Source organism: Chiloscyllium plagiosum, chromosome 26 (assembly GCF_004010195.1).
Source record: "Chiloscyllium plagiosum isolate BGI_BamShark_2017 chromosome 26, ASM401019v2, whole genome shotgun sequence".
NCBI classification, from domain to species: Eukaryota; Metazoa; Chordata; class Chondrichthyes; order Orectolobiformes; family Hemiscylliidae; genus Chiloscyllium; species Chiloscyllium plagiosum.
In genome coordinates, this window is record NC_057735.1 from 51626290 (window position 1) to 51648064 (window position 21775).

A 21775-nucleotide genomic window follows, 5' to 3' on the forward strand; every position below is an offset into this window, starting at 1 on the left:
AATGGAGTGAGAGTTTGGAAGGTCTATCGATATTTTATGTTCTCGTTTATAAAGAGCACATGAGGTTGTTAATTATACTACATTCTCAATCCACCCCACTGAACTAACCCAGACATCTAAAAGATAAGCTGTCTGTGTGAACCAGTCTGGTGTACTCCTCAGTATAACACGGCAATCTGTCCAGACTACTCCAGTGCGTTGATCTATAAACCTAGACTCTGTTGATGTCCAGCATGGGGCGTTCTGCAGGGAACACCAATATATTGAGATGTAAGCCCAGAGCAGTTATTCTCCCAATGTGTGGAGCTGTATATATCACCCTGTCTCGGTAACTGGGAGACAGTGAGAACTACAGATGCAGGAGAGTCAGCATGGATAAAGCATGGAGCTGGAGAAAAAGCACAGCATGTCAAGCAACATCAAAGGAGAAAGGGAATCGATGTTTCAGTTTGGAACATTTCAGCAGGACGGGAAGAGGAAGGGAGCTGCGAAATTAACAGAGGGATGGGGTGGGACTGGGAGAGACATAAGTGGGATAGCAATGAGTGAATGCAGGTAGGAAATGACTGTGATTTGTCAATGGGAAGGGTGAAGACGACCAAAGGGAAGGAAGGTGGACTGTTAGGCTGGAGAGTCAATGCTGTACCTGCGATAAGTGGGGAGTAGGGAAATTAAGAAACTGGTGAATTATATGTTCAGGTGGTATGGTTGTAAGTTCCTGAGTTGGAAGATGCGGTGTTTTTCCTCCACTTTGCTTGTGGCTTTATGTTGACAGTTTGGGAGGCCCAGGGTGGTATGTTGTCGGGATATTGGGAGGGGGAGTTACAATCGACGGCCACCGGAAAGTAGGGATAATTGGAGTGTACGGACAATAAATATTCCCTAAACTGGTTCCCGAGATTGCACCCAGTCTCCACAATATAGTGCAGACCTCATCAGGAGCAACAGATGCAATAAATCAGATTAGAGGAAATGTGCATGAATTTCTACTGCATTTGGAATGACTCTCTGGGCCCTTGGCTATAGATAAGGGGAAGGTTTTGCACCTTGTGTGGAGGGAGGGAAAAGGTCAGGGTGTGGACAAGGAGTTGGGGAATTGTGGACCTAACGAGGGAGTCTGGATCAGTGGTGCTGGAAGAGCACAGCAATTCAGGCAGCATCCGAGGACAGGCAAAATCGACGTTTCGGGCAAAAGCCCTTCATCAGGAATAAAGGCAGAGAGCCTGAAGCATGGAGAGATAAGCTGGAGGAGGGTGGGGGTGGGGATAGAGTAGCATAGAGTACAATAGGTCAGTGGGGGAGGAGATGAAGGTGATAGGTCAGGGAGGAGAGGGTGGAGTGGATAGGTGGAAAAGGAGCTGGGCAGGTCGGACAAGTCCGGACAAGACAGGGGGACAGTGTTGAGCTGGAGGTTAGAAACTAGGATGAGGTGGGGGAAGGGGAGATGAGGAAGCTGTTGAAGTCCACATTGATGCCCTGGAATTGAAGTGTTCCATGCGTCTGGTGTTGAGGGAGCGGCGGTGGAGGAGGCCCAGCACCTCCATATCCTCGGCAGAGTGGGAGGAGGAGTTGAAATGTTGGACCACGGGGCGTTTGGTTGATTGGTGCGGGTGACTCGGAGATGACCCACCCTCCCATCCTGGCACTTTCCCCTACCACCGCAGGAACTGTAAAACCTGTGCCCACACCTCCTCCCTCACCTCCATCCAAGGCCCTAAAGGTTGTGGAGATATACTCTACAACCACCTGATGAATGAGCAGCGCTCTGTAAGCTAGTGCTTCCAATTAAATCTGTTGGACTATAACCTGGTGTGGTGTGGTTTTAACTATGGCACTTCAAGTGCTTACCCAAGTACTTTTTAATTGTTGTGAGGTTACCCTTTGCGAAAGTGCATTCCAGACGCAGCACCATCTGGCTGAAAAGCAATCTTCGAATCGTCTCTCAACTTCAAAAACTTTGCTTCATAAATGTGCACTCTTGTTCTTGGCATGTTGACTAAAAGGAATAGCTGCTGTCTATCCATCCCGTCCATGCCCATCGTAAACTTATATTTCAGAATTATTTCCCCCTCAGCCTTTTCTGTTCCAAAGCAACCGACCCGAACTTCTCCAAACTCTGTCCTTAGCTGATATGCTCCATCCCAGAAAGCATCCTCATGAATCTCCTCTGCACCCCCTTGAGAGCAATGACATCCTCTCTGTAACGTGTTTGTCTAGATCTGCACACACTATTCCATCTTGGACTAATTACTGTCTTGTACAGCCCTTATAATTTATACCGCTATGAATGAAGGTGACACCAATGTTCCCCTGTGCCCTTCTTTACTCATCTACTACTCTGTGGTAAAAACAATGACTGCAGATGCTGGAAACCAGAGTCTAGATTAGAGTGGTGCTGGAAAAGCACAGCAGTTCAGGCAGCATCCGAGAAGCAGTATTACTCTGTCCAATCACATTTAGGGACCTGTGGAGGAGTACTCTCTGAGCCTCCTAGTGTGCTGTCATTCATTGTCAGGTTCCTCTTTCCATAGGAGATCAGCTTACATTTGAAGTTTAAATTCCATCTGTCATTGATCTGCCCAGTTGACCATTTAGACAACATCGAACAAAGAACATTGCAGCACAGTACAGGCTGTCCAGCTCACGATGTTGCACCGACTTGTGAAAATAATCCGATGCCTATCTAACCATTATATATCTCTCATCTGTAGTCTCCTTTAACACAAGACCTTCCTCCTCATTGCAACCACCTGGCAAATCTTTGTGTCAAACACAAACTCAGCTGTCACACTCCCCATTGACTTCCCTCCACATTCACATCTGTATTATTGATGTATACCACAAATAATAAGGAACACAGCACTGACTCCTGTGGTACACCATCTGACGCTGGTCTCCAGTCACACAAACAGCCTTCTTCTACCATTCTCTTTCTCCTGCCTCTAAGAGAGTTTTGGATGTAAATTGAAAAGTTACCCTTGATACCATCAGATTTTTTTGTTTCTCATGGGATTTTGCCAAAGGGCTTGCTTTGGCAACATAAACTCCTCAAAAGATTAATTCAAATTTGTTAGGCATCTCTGATAAAGACATGCTGACTCTCCCTGATCAAACCTTGCTTCGACAAATGGAGATCAATTTTCTCCTTCCCTAATTTCTACAGTCGTTTCCCTAACACTGATGGACCAGTTCTATAAGCCCCTCCTGTATCTCCACTACCCTTCCTGTAATGTGGAACCACATAAGCTGTTCTCCAGTCCTCCGACACCTCTCATGTGGCCAGATACTAGTTAACATTTGGGTCAGGGACTTTCCTTCCTTGATTCCACCAGCATCCTGGGATAAAACTCATCTGAAACTGGGGCTTTGTCCAATTCTACAACAGCCAAACACATCAATCCCTGCTTACACATTGCATCAATCTGCTCAAGAGTTTCACAGTCCATCTTCTTGAATTCTGTACCTGCATCCTCCTCCTTCCATGTAAAACAGATGTGAAGCGTTTATGTCACCATCTATCAACATTCTCCAGATTCACACACAGATTGTTCTCTTGGTTTCCAACTGGCCCTAATTGCTCCCTGATTATTCCACTCCACTTGATGTACATGCACAATATTTTGGGATTCTCGCTGATCTTGCCTGCCAACACTTCTTCAACCCTTGTGTTACTCAGTCCCATTTGTGTGAATTTTCTAAGTTTTACTGCGGTCACCTCTCATTCTTTGAAACACAGGCTATCTTGCAGGATTAATCTGGAGAATGTACATTGCACCTTCTGTGTTCAGTATTTTTTTTAAGATTGGGACACCAAACCTGTACACAATATTTCAGGTATATTCTCACAAACACTGTACACAACCAATACAGGACATATTTACATCTATATTCTGACTCCCTTTAAATAATGAAGCTCTTACCTCGCTTTTACCTTCCCATTTTACCTTCCCCCAAATGTGTGAGTTCATAAAAAAGATCCTCCTGAATATCCAACTGTACCATATCCTCTGGTTCTCCATTTCAAGTTAACTAGTCTGCAGTTCTCAAATCTCCCACTTCAAATCGATTATGATCATTAATCCCAAAAGCGACCTTACAGCAACATTGTCAATTAGCACTTCTGATCACACAACACCAATTCCAAATTAGGCTGATCTCTGGCTCAGTGCTGAACATATTGTTAAAGCAATCTATCTCATACACATTTTTGTTTTCCCAACATGAGCATTCACATGGGTTCACACAATTTAGATGCAAGTTAAATGTGTCCATTATTACTGCAGCACCCACAGACTGGTATCTCTCATTTCCTGTTTTGTAACATGCCCAACATTTGTATACCAGTTTTCACTTTTATGTATAACTTGGTACTTCTCGTTGTTTCTATGCTCCATCTTACCAGATTCTGTGGAATCTCAGTGATGTGGACTCTGAAGAGATTAATTGTAGATTCAGGAGAGATGTTTGGCGAGGTCTATCCCGGCATATCGTGACATTGTGATTACCTTGTCACATGTTATTCATTCTATACAAGTGTCACTGTGACATTGTTACCACATCATCCATTATGCTGGTAGAATAGAGAAGGACAACAATCTTTCAACAATGCTCTGCATTCCCCCAGAGAGCGGAGGCAGCTCTAACCTAGGTGGGAACAATACAGCAGCAGTCAAAGTGTTCCTGCTGCTGTACAGGATCATAGTGAGATCACATCTGGAGTCATGTGTACAGATTTAGTCTCCTGACTGAAGAAAGAATATTGTTACATTGGAAGAAGCTCAGAGATGATCCTCTCAACTGATTCCTGCAATAAAGGTGTGAACTTCTCAGGAAAGGATGATCAGGAAAGAATACCCATTGGAATTTACAAGAATGAAAGATGATCTTATTTTTACATTGAACACCGGAAGGAGTCAGCATCAGAAGCTATTTACACAATAATGGAGGAATCCATTCCATTTCTCCAGCCTGTTACACAGGAACAGCAGAAGTTATTTCCAGGCCTTTCATACTGTTGCCCTTAGAAGAGGATGAGGTTTTTAAGCCCCTGGAGACTGACATACACTTCCACACGGCATAGAACATGCAGGTCCTGGGCCTCCACCACCATCGCTCCCTCATCACCCGACACCTGGAAGAAGAACACCTCATCTTCTGCCTTGGAACTCTTCTACCCCAGGGCATCAATGTGGACTTCACCAGTTTCATCATTTCCCCTCCCTCCCACCTTACCCCAGTTCCAACTTTCCAGATCAGCACTGTCCTCATGGCGGTTCTACCTCCAATCTCCCTTCCCAGCAACCTGTCCACCATCCCCTCTGAACTATCACCTCCATCCCCACCTCCATTCATCGATTGTACCCTTTGCTTACTTCCACCATCCTCCTCTCTGACCTATCACCTCCAACCCATCCTCATTCATCTATTGTACTCTTTGCTAGTATCTCTCTTGCCCCACCGTGCCCCCCCCCAATAAAAGCCATTTCTCTCCACCCTGGAGGGCTTCCTGATGAAGGGCTTTTGCCCAAAATATCGATTTTCCTGCTCCTCGGATGCTGCCTGACCTGCTGTGCTTTTGCAGCAGCACTCTGATATAAACTCTGGCTTCCAGCATCTGCAGTCTTCACATTTGCCTACTTCCAGGAGGAGGCCAATCAGCCCTTGAGCCTATCATACTGAACCCAGAAGAGGCCATGCAGCACCAGTATCCTGTTACACAGCAACAGAATCAGTCCATTCAGCTTCGTCATGTCCTTAACACCCCAGTGGGCGGCATGGTGGCACAGTGGTTAGCACTGCTGCTTCACAGCGCCAGAGACCCGGGTTCAATTCCCGCCTCAGGCTACTGACTGTGTGGAGTTTGCACGTTCTCCCCGTGTCTGCGTGGGTTTCCTCCGGGTGCTCCGGTTTTCTCCCCCAGTCCAAAGATGTGCAGGTCAGGTGAATTGGCCATGCTAAATTCCCCGTAGTGTTAGGTAAGGGGTAAATGTAGGGGTATGGGTGGGTTGCGCTTCGGCGGGTCGGTGTGGACTTGTTGGACCAAAGGGCCTGTTTCCACACTCTAAGTAATCTAAAAACCTAGATTTGTTCAATCTAAACTGAAAGAGGCCACACAGTGACTGGAATAAGAAGAGGCCATTCATTCTATGGAGCCTGGTTGCACAGGAAATGGAGATGGACACAAAACTATTTCAAACTTAATATTTGAAAAGAGGACTAAATTTAGAAATGTGTATTGTGTATGGGAACAGGAAAAGACCACTCACTCTATCAATCCCATTTCACAGATACAGGAGGAAACAGTTCAGCATCTCGAGTCTGTTATGGAGGTATATGAGGAGACTTTTCAGTCCCTCAAACTGTTACATAGCAACAGGAAGATTCCATAAGTCCTCGAACCTCTTAAACATCAACAGGAGGAGGACAAGCAGACTTTCAACCATTTGCTCAGGAATTGGATCAAGACAGTCTGGCTACCGATACTAGAGTGTAGAAACACCAGGAGGATATTCAGCCCATCGAATGCATAAACCAGGAACAGAATGTGTCCAATCAACCACATGCTCCGTATGCAGCAAACAAAGCTGATCTTTTAATGACTTGTGCCCGTTACACAGAAATTGAAAGGAAACGTGGAGATTTTAGAAAGGGGAGATTAGAACAATCTTCTTCAGTGGGGAATAAACAGTAATGAACAAGCTATTGGGATTTGAGGCAAATTTGCAAAATCCATTGTCAAGGAATTAATAACAGGATATTTGCAAAGTCAAAACACTATCCATCAGACTCGGCATGGTTTTACAAAGGGTAAATCATGTTTGAATAACTTGCCCGGGTTTTTGAAATGTGCGACAAGCAAGATGGAGAATAGGGAGCCTGGAGATGTAATAAATCTGGAATTCCAGAAGGTATTGTATAAGGAACTACACAAAAGACTAACCTGTAAAGTAAGATTATGTGGTGTGAGGAGTAACCTATTGGCTTGGATAAAGGATTGATGATACAACAAAATGCAGAGATATGGGATAGTTGGGTTGATTTTTGGTTGGCAACTTTTGAGGTACCATAGAGTTCAGCCCTCATGCTTGAACTATTTGTAATCTATATTATTACTTGGTTGACTGGATGGAAAATGCCGCAGGCAATTTTTTCAGATGACATTAAAATAGACAGCAAGGTAGGTTGCAATGAAGATATAAGAAATTTACAAAGGGATATGCATAGGTTCGGTGAATGGATCAATAGATGGCGGTGAGATTTAACATAGATAAGCACGGGGTTAACTTTTTTTTTCAGAGAAATAGAAAGGAAACTTATGAACTTAATGGAGAGAAACGACAGAGTACTGTGGCGCACTGTAGTTTGGGTATCCTTGCACATATCACAAAACTCACAAGCAGGTGCAGCAGGTAACGAGATGGGCAAGTGCAATATCAGGGTTTATTTCTATAAGATAAAGGAAGGGAAATGCTCCTGAAGTAATGCAAGGCATTTCTGAGACTGCAGATGGATTACTGTGTACAGTTTTGGTGCGCTGACTTGACAAGACATGTAGCTGCATTGGATCAGTTCAGAAAATGTTCACTGGAGTGATTCCAGTGATGAGAGGGTTTGTCTTATGAAGCAAGATTCAGCAATTTAGGCCCTTACTGTCAGGAGTTTAAAAGAATGAGAGGAGATGACTTTGTAGTAAAGTAGATGTGTTGGGGATATTTCTTCATATGGGTCAAGCCAAATCAAGAGATCATAGTTTTGGGATAAACCACTGCAGATTTAAACAGGAGTGAGGTGAATTTACTATTCTGAAAGGGTTGTGAAACTGTGTAAATCACTTCTACAGAGTGCAGTGGATGCTGAGCCATTGAGTAAATGGGGGATTTAGGGAGAGCCTGTAGGAAAGTACGTTATGGACTCGACCAGATCACTCAAAACATTCTTAAGCAGGCAATCCAGACCATAACTTTGCAGTTTGCTTCGGTAAGTTTACAGTGAAAATTACCAAGAGTAAGTTAGCTAGGTTGACTACCAGATTTTAAAACAGATTTTGAAACAGATTTTGTGAACTTTATCCACAAGATTACACAATGAAACACAAAGAACCAAATAATGCTCCGTGACAGTACTCAGTCTATCCAAACTAGACTTAGTTGTGTTGTTCCAAATATACACAACAGTCCGAATAAGCAACCCCCTTTAAAAAACAATAAAAATGCAACACATGCTTACAGGTTGAAGTTAGAGACACAGAGACACAGATGGGGCCATTTGTCCATGTCAATGAACATGGCTCAGGAAGGTGGCTTGTGCTTTAGCAAATTCACTTTTAGCTAGGTTTACCACCAAGCCCAGTAAGTTGATCGAACATGTCCAATAAATGCTGTAAATGTTCCTTCCATGAGTGACTAAAAACCACCAGGTCATCAATGTAAACAACAGAATTGGGTAACCCGGCAATGAACTTATTAGTCAGTCTTGGAAATGGTGTTAAAGCATTTTTCATACCAAATGGCATGATCTTGAACTAATATTATCCACTTGGCGTTACGATAACTGAAATTGCCTTTCCTCTCTCTGAAAGATGTACTTGCTTGTAGCAAGTCCAACTTAGAAATGTAAGTAGCTTGTCCCACGTTTCCAACACAGTCCTCCAATTTTTGAATTGGATATGCATCAGTCTTTGTAACAGCTTTGACTTTGTGATAGTTCACACATAACTGTTGGGTACTAACTGGCATTGTCACTATAACTATGGCTGAGGTCCAATCACTAAATTGGAGCATGCCATCTTGGACCATGCACTCTATCTCCTTCTGAAGCTCTGCCAACTTTAGAGGGTTATGCCTATAAGGATGTTGCTTTATCAGGAAAGCATCTCCTATCTCTACATCATGCACAATTCAGTTAGTACTTCCCAGTTTATTTCCACAAATCTCCACATATCACTCAGATCATTTTGATTTTCTTGTGGAAGGTAACTCAATTTACTGCAATTTTTGACAACTTCCCCATTGTTCAATTTGATTTGAGGAATGTACAATTTAGAATAATTTGAATGTGTTTCTTCCTCCTGTGCAGTAATCATTAACACGTTCTGCTTTTGCTTTCCTTCCCCATCAAAATACATTTTGAACATATTCACATGACACAGATTTCTTCCTGTCCAGAATCCTTATCAAGTAGTTCACCTCACTCAATTTCATCTCAACTTGATAAATCCACTACACCTTGCATTTAAAGGCTCACCTGTTACTGGAAGTAACACCAATACCTTATCCCCTATGGCTAAATTGCGAATGTCATCTCTTATCCACTTCCTGTTTCATTGTAGGCTGTGATACTTTTCAATGCTGTCTAACCAACTCTCCCGCTGTATTTAATCATTCTCTAAAATTTGACAAAGTCCAAATTGGTGGTCTCTGAATTCTGACTTATTAATTTCTCCTTAATCAATTTTAACAGTCCTTCATGCCCCAAAATTAATTCAAATGGACAGAATTTGGTTGACTCATTCGTGCATCTCTGATCACAAAAAGTATAAACTTAACTCCCTTAACCCATTCATCTGGATAATCCTGACTATAAGCTCTCAACTTGGTCATTAATGTTTGATGCCATCTCTCTAGTGCTCCCTGTGATTCTGGATTTGTAGATTTGAATTTGTTAATTCCAAAATTATCCATAACCTCCTTGAAAAGTTTGAATGTGAAGTTTGATCCTTGATAAGACTGGATCTCTATTGGTAGTCTGTATATAGTAAAAAACAAACTTAAGTAATTCTTCGACAACCCTTTTAGCTGCGATGTTGCATAATGGAATTGCCTCTGGAAATCCAGTCAACACATCCTTTATTATTAATAAATACTTATTCCTATGTTTTGATTGAGGTACAGATCTACACAATCAATCAAAACATTGAAAGGTTCCTCTAATTAAAAAAGTGCAGGTTTTATTACTGCCTGTAGTTTTCCGATTAGCTGACGTGTATGACACATCTGGTAAAATTCAGCAACATCCTTGTGTGGTCTTGCACAGTAAAAATGTATTTGTATTTTATCCTGTGTTTTCCTCACATTTAAATGACTTCCAAATAGTAGCTCATACGCCACTTGCAGAACCTCCTTTCTATACCCTACTTGGCAAAACAATTTGATGAATCTCTGCCAATTTCTCATCAGTTTGAACGTGTGATGGTTTCCATTTCCTCATTAAATGATAATTTGTTAAGTAATAACACACAGGGATGCATTCGCGCTCCATCTCTGTATATGCTATTTGCTACAACAGTTTTAACTTCTCATCAGCTTAGTAGAGCTAAGATGTTTACTTATTTGCTCCTGCGATGTCCCATTTATATGATCAAAAAAGTCTCTGCTAAAGCTATCTCAGCTTCCATATCTGTGCCTTTTGATCCTTCCTGCATCAGCCTGTGCCTCTGTGATTGTGTGATTGCACAATCTGGGAAAATTCCTGGACAAACATCTTTCATTTCTTCAGTTGCCACCATCTCACTAGCTTTTCAACTAGTGGAGTCAGCAGGCCTTCCAGTGAATCAGACATATTTGCAGGGCCAAGTTGTATTCCTGGAGCTGAGTGTTTGTCCAGTACTCCTATCACATAATCTCCACTCTTCTCTGGACTCTCTCACCTCACTTTACATAATTGAGCACTTTTTGTCTCACCACAAATTCCTGTACATTTCTGGCAATTGTCCCTCCGGAGTATATATCTCCTCATACTTTAGCATTACAGACTGAGAGGATCCTGTGTCCCAAAATATTGTAACGTCGTTACCTGCTCCTCCTGGCATATGTGAATAAACTTTACCTCTGCATGTATATACTTCCTCTTTAATCAGCCTCTGATCATCTTGTACACACTGAGGCAGTTGTCTAACAAAAAAGCACAAGGGAAGTTACTGTTCCAACAAAACACCCAGGCTTGTCCAGTTTTCCGACATCTGGCTTTCTCCTGGCCCACCAACAGTGATTTTGTGTGGCCCACTTTATTACAATGAAAAATACTGGATCTTTTTAACTTGTTTGTCCCCTTCAAGGGTTTCCTTTTTCTCCTGTAGTAAATTATCCTTATGATCTTCACTGAGATCTACCTTTCCCTTTCCACGTGAGGAATTCCTTTTGCCCCAATTTCTATCCCTCATTGACTGAGATTGATTCTGGAAGCCAAACTGTTTTTTGGACTAAATCATCAGCCACTTCAGCTGCTAACCTTGCTGTTTTAACTCTCTGCTCTTCCACATGAGTTTGCACTACTTCAGGCAGTGAATTCTTGAATTCCTCCAAAATAATTACCTCTCTACGGTCATCATAGTGCTTTAAAAATTGAGCAAACCTATCAAAATTACTTTGATTGATCCTTTCAAATGCAATTTAGGTTTGACCTGGGTCCTCCTAGAATTCCTGAAACATTATCTATAGACTTCTGGTACAAACCTTTTAAAATGGTTTTTTTTCACCTCCTCATACTCCCCAAATACCTCATCCTAGAGTAATGCAAATACCTCACTAGCCCTACCTACAATTTTCGTTTGAATCAACAAAACCCACATTGCCATTGGCTCCTGCATTTGTTTCGCCACCTTTTCAAATTTGATGAAAAAGGCTTCTGCATCCTTCTCATCAAATTTAGGCAAGGCTTGAACATACTTAAACAGATTCTCACTCGGCTTCTGACTATCAGGGGCTTGCTCATCCTCACGAGGCCTACCCTCAGCCTTTATCTCCAGCCTTTCAAGCTGGCTTTCCTTTTAAGTGTCAGTTTTTGAAATTCAAACGCTTTCTTTTTCTCTGGTCTGCAACTCGCTCTTTTTCTTTCTCTTCTGTTGCTCTCTTTTTCCCTCTCATCTGTCTTAATCATAGCTCAAACTGTTTCATTTCTGTTGCCCTTTCCTTATCTTTGAGCTCTAACGCTAGCTGCTTCATTTGCAATTCAATTCTTGCCATGTCTATAGGTTCTGATGCTGAGTTACTGCTGCAATTATCTCTCCTTTCCTCACACAGAAGCAGGCAAGTCCAATCCCAGCAGGTCTGCTAACTCATGCAGCTTGGTCTTATTGATCTTTTGCAAAACTTTCAAAGTCACTGCATACACTTTCAGAAAACATTTGGCAACAGAAAGAGCCACTAGTATCTCAAGCGTTGTCGACTCAACCAAACCAAGCACCCAAAATGAAGACACTAGCATCTACCACTCACTGCTTAAAATCATGCAAAGAGCACCCAATCTGTTATGGATGAGGCAAGACAACTCAAAACATTCTTAAGTTGGCATCTCAGGCGGCACGGTCGCACAGTGGTTAGCACTGCTGCCTCACAGCGCCAGAGACCCGGGTTCAATTCCCGACTCAGGCGACTGACTGTGTGGAGTTTGCACGTTCCCCCCGTGTCTGCGTGGGTTTCCTCCGGGTGCTCCGGTTTCCTCCCACAGTCCAAAGATGTGCAGGTCAGGTGAATTAGCCATGCTAAATTGCCCGTAGTGTTAGGTAAGGGGTAAATGTAGGGGTATGGGTGGGTTGCGTTTCGGCAGGGCAGTGTGGACTTGTTGGGCCGAAGGGCCTGTTTCCACACTGTAAGTAATCTAATCTAATCTAATCTAATCTAATCTAATAACTTTAAAATTACCTAGAGCAGGTTAGTTAGATTGACTACCAGGTTTTAAAACAGACAGAAATTTATTCACAAGATTACACAATGAAACAAAGAACTAAATAAAGAACCCCTACAGAACTCAGTCTATGCAAACTAGACTGAATTATGCTGTTCTGAATATATATAAAACAGTTCCAATAAACAAAGCCCCTTAAAAACAGTAAAAATGCTGACGGAGACAGAGGCAGAGACAGAGTGCATGTTGGAAATCAGTATATTATGAACAACTGGAGTCTAGAGTCAAGATGGAGCCAACACCATATAGGTCTCTTTGTGAGTTCTCTACAGCAGATCTTATTCTCATATATATCTTGAGTTGCAAACATTTAAAACTAAATTCCAAGTTTTTAAAAATGGCTCACAATGTTCTTTTAAATGAATTACAGTTCTGAGAAATTCAGGATCCACCGAAACACAACATTGAGAAAGCCCAGTCCCAGAGACACAACACAGAGAAGGCCCTGACCCACAAAGACAACCCTGAGGAGACCCCCACCCACAGAAACACAAACCTGAGAAGTTCCAGACCCAGAGAGAGACAACGCTGAGAAGGTTCAGACCCACAGAGACACAATACTGAGAAAACCTAGACCCACAGAGGCACTAACCTGAGAAGGCCCAGACCCACAGAGACAACCCCAAGAAGGCCCAATTCCAGAGACACAAACCTGAGAAGACCCTGACGCACAAAGACAACCCTGGGAAGGTCCAGAGCAACAGGAACAAAAACCTGAGAAGGCCCAGGCCCAGAGAAACACAACCCTGAGAAACATAGCACAGAAACATAGAGGATAGGAGCAGAAGGAGAACAATCCGCCTTTTGAGGCTGCTCCGCCATTGATCACGATCAACGTTCAACCAATAACCTAATCCTGCTTTCTCCCCATAACCTTTAGTTGCATTCATTCCAAATGAGATAAGGGTATCCCCGGCTTTTGGAAAGTTCACTTTATGCCACTTCGCTTTTATGGAAGACTGACATTAGTATCAGTTTTTGCAAACCAAGAAAGGATTTTCACTTTTACGAACAAAGGTGAAAATCTTCTGATAAAAATTAATGCTTCTTCACTTTATACCATCTCAGCTGACATAAGGTTTCATCGGAATGCTCTACTTCGGGATAGTGGGGGATACCTGTATCCAGCCGCCTCCTTCAATTTTTCAGTATCAACTACTTCCTGTGGTAACGAATTCCACAGACTCGCCACTCTTTGGGTGAACAAATGTCTCCTCATCGCTACCCTAAAATGGTCCACCTTTAATCCTCAGATTGTGACCCCCTTGTTGTGGACACACCCACCATCAAAAACAGCCTCCCTGCATCTATGCTGTCTAGTCCTAATAATTTCATAACTCTATGAGATCCCCTCTCATTTGTCTGAACTCCAACGAAAACAATCCTAACTGAACCAATGTCTCTTCTAATGTCAGACTGGCCACCCCCAGAGCATCTGCAGTCATTGTGTTTACCCCCAGATTCAGCCTGGTAAACCTTCACTACACTCCTTCGAGAGCAAAAGCCCCCTTCCTCAGAATAGGAGATTAAAACTGCACACAGTATTCTGAGTGTGGCCTCCCTAAGGGCCTGCATATCTGTAACTTTGCTCCTGTACTAGAATCCTCTCAATGCGCCATTTTGACTTCTTTACCGTCTGCTGCACCTGCACGTTTACCTTCAGCGACTGCCACACGAGGGCACCCAGGTTCCGCTGCACACTCTGACAGGAACACAACCCTGAGAAGCAACAACCTCAGTGACAAAACCTTGAGAAGGCCCAGAGTGACAGAGACACAACCCTAATAAGGCCAGGACCCACACTGACAACCCTGAGAAGACCCAGACCCCCATCAATACAATCATGAGAAGGCCAGAACACACAGAGCGACAACCCTAAGAAGGTCCAAAGCAAGTGCAATACAATCCTGGGAAGGCCCAGAACTGCAGGGACACAGCCATAAAATGGCCAGGACCCACAGAAGCACAATCTGAGAAGGCCTGGACCCATAGAGACACAACCCTGAAAAGTCCGGTCCCACAGTGACACAACCCTGAGAATGCCCAATCCCACAGAGACACAACCAAGAGAATCCCCATCCCATTCCAATTAGACTCACGTATCTGGACCATCCAGAACAAGATTCCTTCTGCTGCAACCCAACCCGAGGACTAGACCAGGCCCAAAATCCGACCTCACGGTGTCTGATCCTGACAGAGCCCCCATCTATCCAGACCTGACTCACTCACCTACTGAAGCGACAGAATCGTCACAGCCATCCAGGACTGCCGAGGTAAACGAAACTGGCAAGGATACAGGGAAAACAGACTGGTCTGCAGGTGAGGTTTGAACCTCATGGTTTCAAACCCCCTCTCCCAGCAAATGTCAGATCGGTTTTACTGGGTGTCACCAAGGAAAGTGATGGCCACAGATGGTGTTCCTGCACGAGCACTCAGATCCTGTGGACCGACTAGCAGAGGTATTCACCAACATCTTCTACCACTCCCTCCTACAAGCCAAAGTCCCCACCTGCTTCAAGAAGACCACCATCATCACAGTATCTGAGAAAGCACATGCAATGTGCCTTAATGATTACCACCCAGTGGCTCTGACCTCAATAGTCATGAAGTGCATTGAGAGGCTGTTCATGGCCCACATCAATTCCAGTCTCCCAGCCTGCCAAGATCCCCCACAATTTGCCGACCGACAGAACAGGGCCACATAAGATGCCAGTCTGTCGCCCTGCACTCATCCCTGGAACATCTGGACAACAAGGATACCTGCTTCAGACTCCTGCTCATTGTCTCCAGCTTCACCTTCAACATCATTATCCCCTCCAGACTCATCACAAAACTGTGTGACCTTGGTCTCAGGTCTGTCTCTGCAACTGGTTTCCTCAGCTTTCTGACCCACAGACCACAATCAGTGAAGGTAGACAACTGTACATTCTACACAATAACACTCAACACTGGAGCCTCCCCAAGGATGTGCCCTCAGCCTCCGACTGTACACCCTGTACACCCACACTTGTGTTGCCAAATTCCAAATAACCAAAATATTTCAGTTCGCTGATGTCACCACTTGGTATGACAGATAATCGAACAACGAAGAGTCAGAATACAGAAAGGAGGTAAAGGGCCTGATTATGTAGTGCAATGAGAATAACCTCTCACTATATGTTGGCAAAACTAAGGAAGTGATCATTGACTTCAGAAAGGAGGAGAATACACTGCATCTACATCAACAGAGCAGGGGTTGTGAGAGCCCAAATCCTCAGAGTGATAATAATGATCAACCGGTCCTGGAATTCCCACGTAGGTGCAATGATCAAGAAAGCACAATAATGCTTCTTCTTCCTCAGGCGGCTCAGGAACTTGTGCCCATAAAGATCCTCATCAACATTTACTGATGCACCATTGGAAGTATACGGTCTGGGTGGATAAACACCTGGTGTGGCAAAAGCTCTGCCCAGGATCAGTAAGGAACTACAGAATGTTGTGGGCAGAGCCCAGACCATCACGGGAGCCACTCTTCCATCGATGGACTCCAACTACATGATTTGCTGCCACTGAAAGGCTCCAACATTACTGAAGACCCATCCACCCCCGTAATGGTCTCCTACAAGCTGTCCCATCAGGCAGAAGATATAAAAGCCTGAACACAGGCACCGGCAGTTTCAGAAACAGCTTCTTCCCAGCTCACTCCATCTAAGCATCTTATGATCTGTATGCCCTTGTGGGCTATGCCCAGGAGAGACAATGGCTTCGTGCTATCATGTAAATCTAAAGACCCAGATAATGTTCTGTGGACGTTGGTTCGAATCTTGAAATGGTAGGTGGTAGAATTTGAATTTGATTAAAATTAAAATTGGAATGAAGAGTCTAATGATGACCACGAATCCATTGTCGATTTTTGGGAAAAATCCATCTGCTTCACTGATGTCTTTTAGGGAAGGAAATGTGCCATCCATATCTGGTCTGACCTATGCGTGACTCCAGACCCACAGAAATGTGATTGACTCCTAACTGCCCGGTGGGCAAATTACGGATGGATAATTATTGCTGGCTCAGCTGGCAATGCCCTCATTCCATGAATGAAGAAAAAAAAATCCAACTGTACTACTTGTATAACAGAGCTTTCCACTATACTCAGGGCCCTGTGATAACAATAAGCAAATGAAATCAACCGGTAATTGTTTGGGTAATGGACAGAAAGAGAGAGATTGAGGAATATTTCATCGACAGATGTGAGAATGTGCTTGAGAATATTAAAATTAAGACATTGCCTTACCCAAGAACAATATAGATCAGTGTGCACAGGAATGACGGGCAGATGGGATTTTGGTGTGAATTCCAATGAGCCATGGAGTATTGCCTCAGATTTACTTCTGCAGTTTTGACATTGGGAATCAGCAGCAGATGACTGGCATCATTAAAACTGTATTTCATAGCTCAAGGTTCAAATAGCAAATGGACTGAGCCAGTGATGTATATTCTGGAGGTGTCAGGAACAGTCAGGGTATGGTGTCAGGAATCAGCTCATGGTCAAAGGATCACCTCAGTTATTGACCAGGACTGGGATGGAGTCAGAAGGAAGAAATGAAGTTTGCAACGAGAACAAAAGACAGTGGCCTCCCAATATTTAAACAACAAAGGCAGTGATACAATTGATCATGGTTCACAGCTGAAATGGAGTTGGTCAACATAGAGACCCACGAGAGACACTGACAGAATCAAAGAGGGAACGAGTGAATGAACACGTTAAGTGATGCAGTTAGTAGCTATTTGTAGAGTGAATATCTGGATTCAGAGTCTCAGCAGGAACCTTAATGGCAGCAATTACTGTAGAGCCAATGAAAAGACTGGTAACAACCGTTAAGCATAGTTTATTCAAAGAGTAACTGGACTGTGAGACTTACCAGGGACACTAACAATAGCCAGGATAGGATAATAAAAATATTCAATAATGTAAAACGCAAGTTTCAACCGCTTTGTCAAAGAAAATTGATCATAATATGTAGAAAGATACCAAACATCATAGGAAAAACTCTTGTCCGTTGTTGGAACATTCCAGTGTAACGTTCTCAGATTCGAATCTCTCGGCCCCATCTCTCTGGAGCTGCTGATCCCTGCTGTTGGTGATGCTCCTGTTCATACTTTGGGACAACACATTGAACGGAGCCCATTTATCATTATAAATGGAAAGCTTCCATTGGGATAATTAGAATCCATGGAGACTGACATTAAATAAAGTTACAGAATAAACGGGCTCAGTTAACCCCTTCCTTACATCACGTTTCATATCACAATAAGAGGAAACATTTACTGGGACTGGATGGACTGTGTTGCTGAGGAATGGGCCGTAAATCTTTCAATCTTTTTAATCTTTCTTCCTTGTATGTGGGAGTAGTACCAGAACATTCCAGGGTTGTATATGTTTCACCCTATTTACAAAAGGAGACAGGAATAAAATAATAGACTAGCTGCATAAAATCACTGGTGGGGAAATTTCTAGAAACCATAATCCAGATTAACAATATCTATTATCCACTGACTTTAGGTAATGCTGCTTCTAGTTTTAAGTGCCCAGTCATCAAATCCTTTCATAACCTTCAGACATCATTCAGTGCATTGAGACTGCTGCTCAGGAACAGGGGGAAGCAATTCTGTCTCCACGTGCCTGTTAGAGAGACATAGGAGGGAGACCATTTAACTCACACCAACCTTTTACTATTTGAAGAGGTAGAAAGCTGGAGTATTGGCACATTTTGCAAAGGGAATCAAGGCATACAGAAGTTTTACTGCAGCTGTACAAGGTGTTACTGAGAGGACACCTGGAGTCCGTTGTGTTATTTTGTGTTTCTGTAACTGAGGACGAACTCCATCAGGTACAGTTTACCAGCTGCTCATCATCCACAGGTTGCTGTGTCATTTAATGCCTCAGGCCTGTTATAGAAGGACAGGAGGAGGCCATTCAGCCTCTTGATTCTGTTACAAAAGGGACTGGAGGAACTCACTCAGCCCCTGTCAGGACAACCACCTGAAAGCTAGTGCTTCCAATTAAACCTGTTTGACTATTATCTGGTGTTGTGTGATTTTTAACATAGTACACCCCAGTCCAACACGGACATTTCTAAATCATGCATACTGCAAAAGGAAGAGCATTGGGAAAAGTTGATGTGCAGAGAGATCTGGGAGTTCTTGTCTATTGTACCCTGAAGATGGCTGCACAGATGGATAGAGTGTTCAAGAAGGCATATGTCATGCTTGCCTTCATCGGACATGGTGTTGAGTATAAGGGCTGGCAGGTCATGTTAAAATTGTACAATACTTTGGTTCTGCCGTATTTAGAATATTGTGTACAGTTCTGGTCGCCACATTACCAAAAGGATGTGGACAGTTTGGAGAGGGTCCAGAGGGGGTTTACGAGGATGTTGCCTGATATGTAGCTATGAAGAGAGATTGAGTAGGTTAGGATTGTTTTCAGTAGAAAAAAGGAGATTGTGGGTGGACCTGATTGAGGTCTACAAAATCATGAAGGGTATAGACAAGGTTGATAGAGATAAGCTTTCTCCCAGGGTGAGGGATTCAATAACGAGAAGTCACGCGTTCAAGGTGAGAGGTGAAAGATTAAGCGGGATATACACAGCAAGTACTTTACACAGAGGGTAGTAGGCACCTGGAATGCGTTGTCAGCAGAGGTAGTACAGTGTTTCTAGACAGATGCATAAGTGGGTGGGGAGCAGCAGGATACAGATACTTTGGAATTGGGTGAAAGGTTTAGACAGAGGTTTTGGATCGGCTAAGGCTTTGAGGGCCAAACAACCTCTTTCTGGCTGTAAAGTTTTTTTGTTCTTTTCTTCTAAGGAAGATTTTGCATGATCGACAGTGCTGTTTGTGTTTCTGTTGCTGTCTTTTCCGGTTCCAAGGTCAATGCCAGAAGGGCTGTCTGGTTTGATTTCGATGTCGTGACTTTCTCATGATTGAGAAACTGATTAGCTTGCTCGGCCATTTCAGAGGACAGGTGAGGGTCTGTGGCTCTGGATTCACATGCAGGCCAGACCAGGGAAGGATGGCAGGTTTCTTTCCTTGAAGGGCATTAGTAAACCAGATGGGATTTTTCAACAATTAGCAATGGTTTCATGGTCATCAGTCAACTCTATCTTCTAGCTGTCAATATCCAATCACAGTTATTAATTCTGGCTATTTCACTTATGTCGCCTTATTGTGTTCAGCCAAAGACAGCACCTAAACCTCTTTATAAGATACAATTTCTAGCAGAAATTGTTTTTTTTCCCCCCCACATTTATCTTGAACATTACCTGAATGGTAGCTTTTTTCTTGTTATCAAAGTTTCTATTGTATTTTGTCTGTGACTATTTCTGTCCATAGCAGTTACATAGTCTTGCACTCAGTTGAGTGAATAGCTGTTTGTGATACAGAGGACATCCAACAGCATAGGTTCAATCCTCTACGCTGACAGATGTTACCATGAAGGGCCCACTTTCTCAATCCCAACCCCTTGCCCGAGGTGTGGTGACCCTGAAGATAAACCACCATAAGTGATCTCTCTCTAATGAGAGAGCAGCCCCAATATTATTTGGGATTATTGTGGTTTTATTCTATCACTTAATATTTTAAAATTTTTCTCCACATTAGCATTTCTTTTTCTATTGTATTCTTGAAAGTTCTAGGCATCCACAGTTTCATTTTGCATTACGATCAGGATTTTCTCCCACATGACAATCTCCTGTATACTGGATCAGTGGTGCTGGAAGAGCACAGCAATTCAGGCAGCATCCGAGGACACCCTGTCCTCGGACGCTGCCAGATTTTGCTTGTCCTCGGATGCTGCCAGATTTTGCCTGTCCTCGGATGCTGCCTGAATTGCTGTGCTCTTCCAGCACCACTGATCCAGAATCTGGTTTCCAGCATCTGCAGTCATTGTTTTTACCTTTTTAATCTCCTGTATACCCCCATTAATCTTTTACTTCATTGTTATTCAAGAATCTCTGTCTGAGCCTCAAACATATTCACCATTTCTGCCTCCAATGTTCTCGACGGAAGAGTGTCACAAAATCAATGAAAATAAATCTCATCTCTGTAATAAATTGAAGATATTTTAAGGAAAGCAATAGGCATTAAATGTGCCCGTTAGAGGACTTTGAATCAACTTTGTAGGAAGGATGTGTTGCTGCATTGTACCCAATCTGACTGAGAACACATCAGGAGGGCTGTGTGTGAAGGTTTCTCCTTTTTCTTTCTCCTTACCTGAGAAAAGATATAATTGCATTGGAAGCAGTTCAGAAATCTTTCACTTCACTAATTCCTGAGATGGAGGGCTTGTATGACGTAAGTATAGCAGGTTACCCTTGACTGAGAGATGAGCTTTTCGAATCAAACAAGATCTTGACTAGAGTGGGTCGGGCGGAGAGCCGAAATGTATCTGTGTCAAACATGACTTGTTGTCATTCGGCTTTGCTCCTGTGTTGAGGACACCTATCTCAGGAATAAACCAATTATTTGTGGCTGACCGAAGAAATCGGCTGACCTGTTCGTTTCACGAAACCTGATCCAGTCTCAGACTTATATCATTGGCCATATCACCGACCTGGTTACATTTAAAATCTGTTGTGACCTGTGAAGGAGTGGGACTGGAAAAGGAAGCAGTGACCCATCCAATCGTGGGCAGTAGAGATGAGGAGAAAGTCACAAAGTAAGAATTCATTCATACAGAATTCTCTTTCCCAGAGGTTTCTGCTGGATGGATCTTTAAGTTATATTGCAGCTGACTTAGTTTGATTTTTGATGGGCAAGTGAATCAGGGATAATGGGGCATGAACAGAAAAATTTAGCTGGGACCATAATGAGATGAGCCATGATCTTATTTACTACTGGAGTCATGTCAAAGGGTTGAAAGGTACATTGTGCTCCTCAGTCCCATCTTCTGATGTTCCATTCAACCCCTCAAACCTGCTACCCAAGGAGCAGATTGAGGGCACTCTGATGGTTAAGTGTAGATTTGGAAAATATACTTAAAATCTAGGCTGGGTCAGGAACAGCCCCCTGACCCCACAACTCCACTTTTGAGCTGACCCCTCTCTGCAACATCTGC

General features: G+C 43.2%; 1 long non-coding RNA gene across 1 annotated transcript in view; it reads right to left on the minus strand.

Moving 5' to 3' along the window:
* Nucleotides 1-16622: 16622 nt before the first annotated feature.
* Nucleotides 16623-21775, minus strand: part of LOC122563350 — a 17744-nt gene continuing 12591 nt past the window's right edge. Inside the window, exon 3 of the long non-coding RNA XR_006315563.1 lies at nucleotides 16623-18104. This is a non-coding gene — a long non-coding RNA (uncharacterized LOC122563350). The remainder of the gene's footprint in view (nucleotides 18105-21775) is intronic.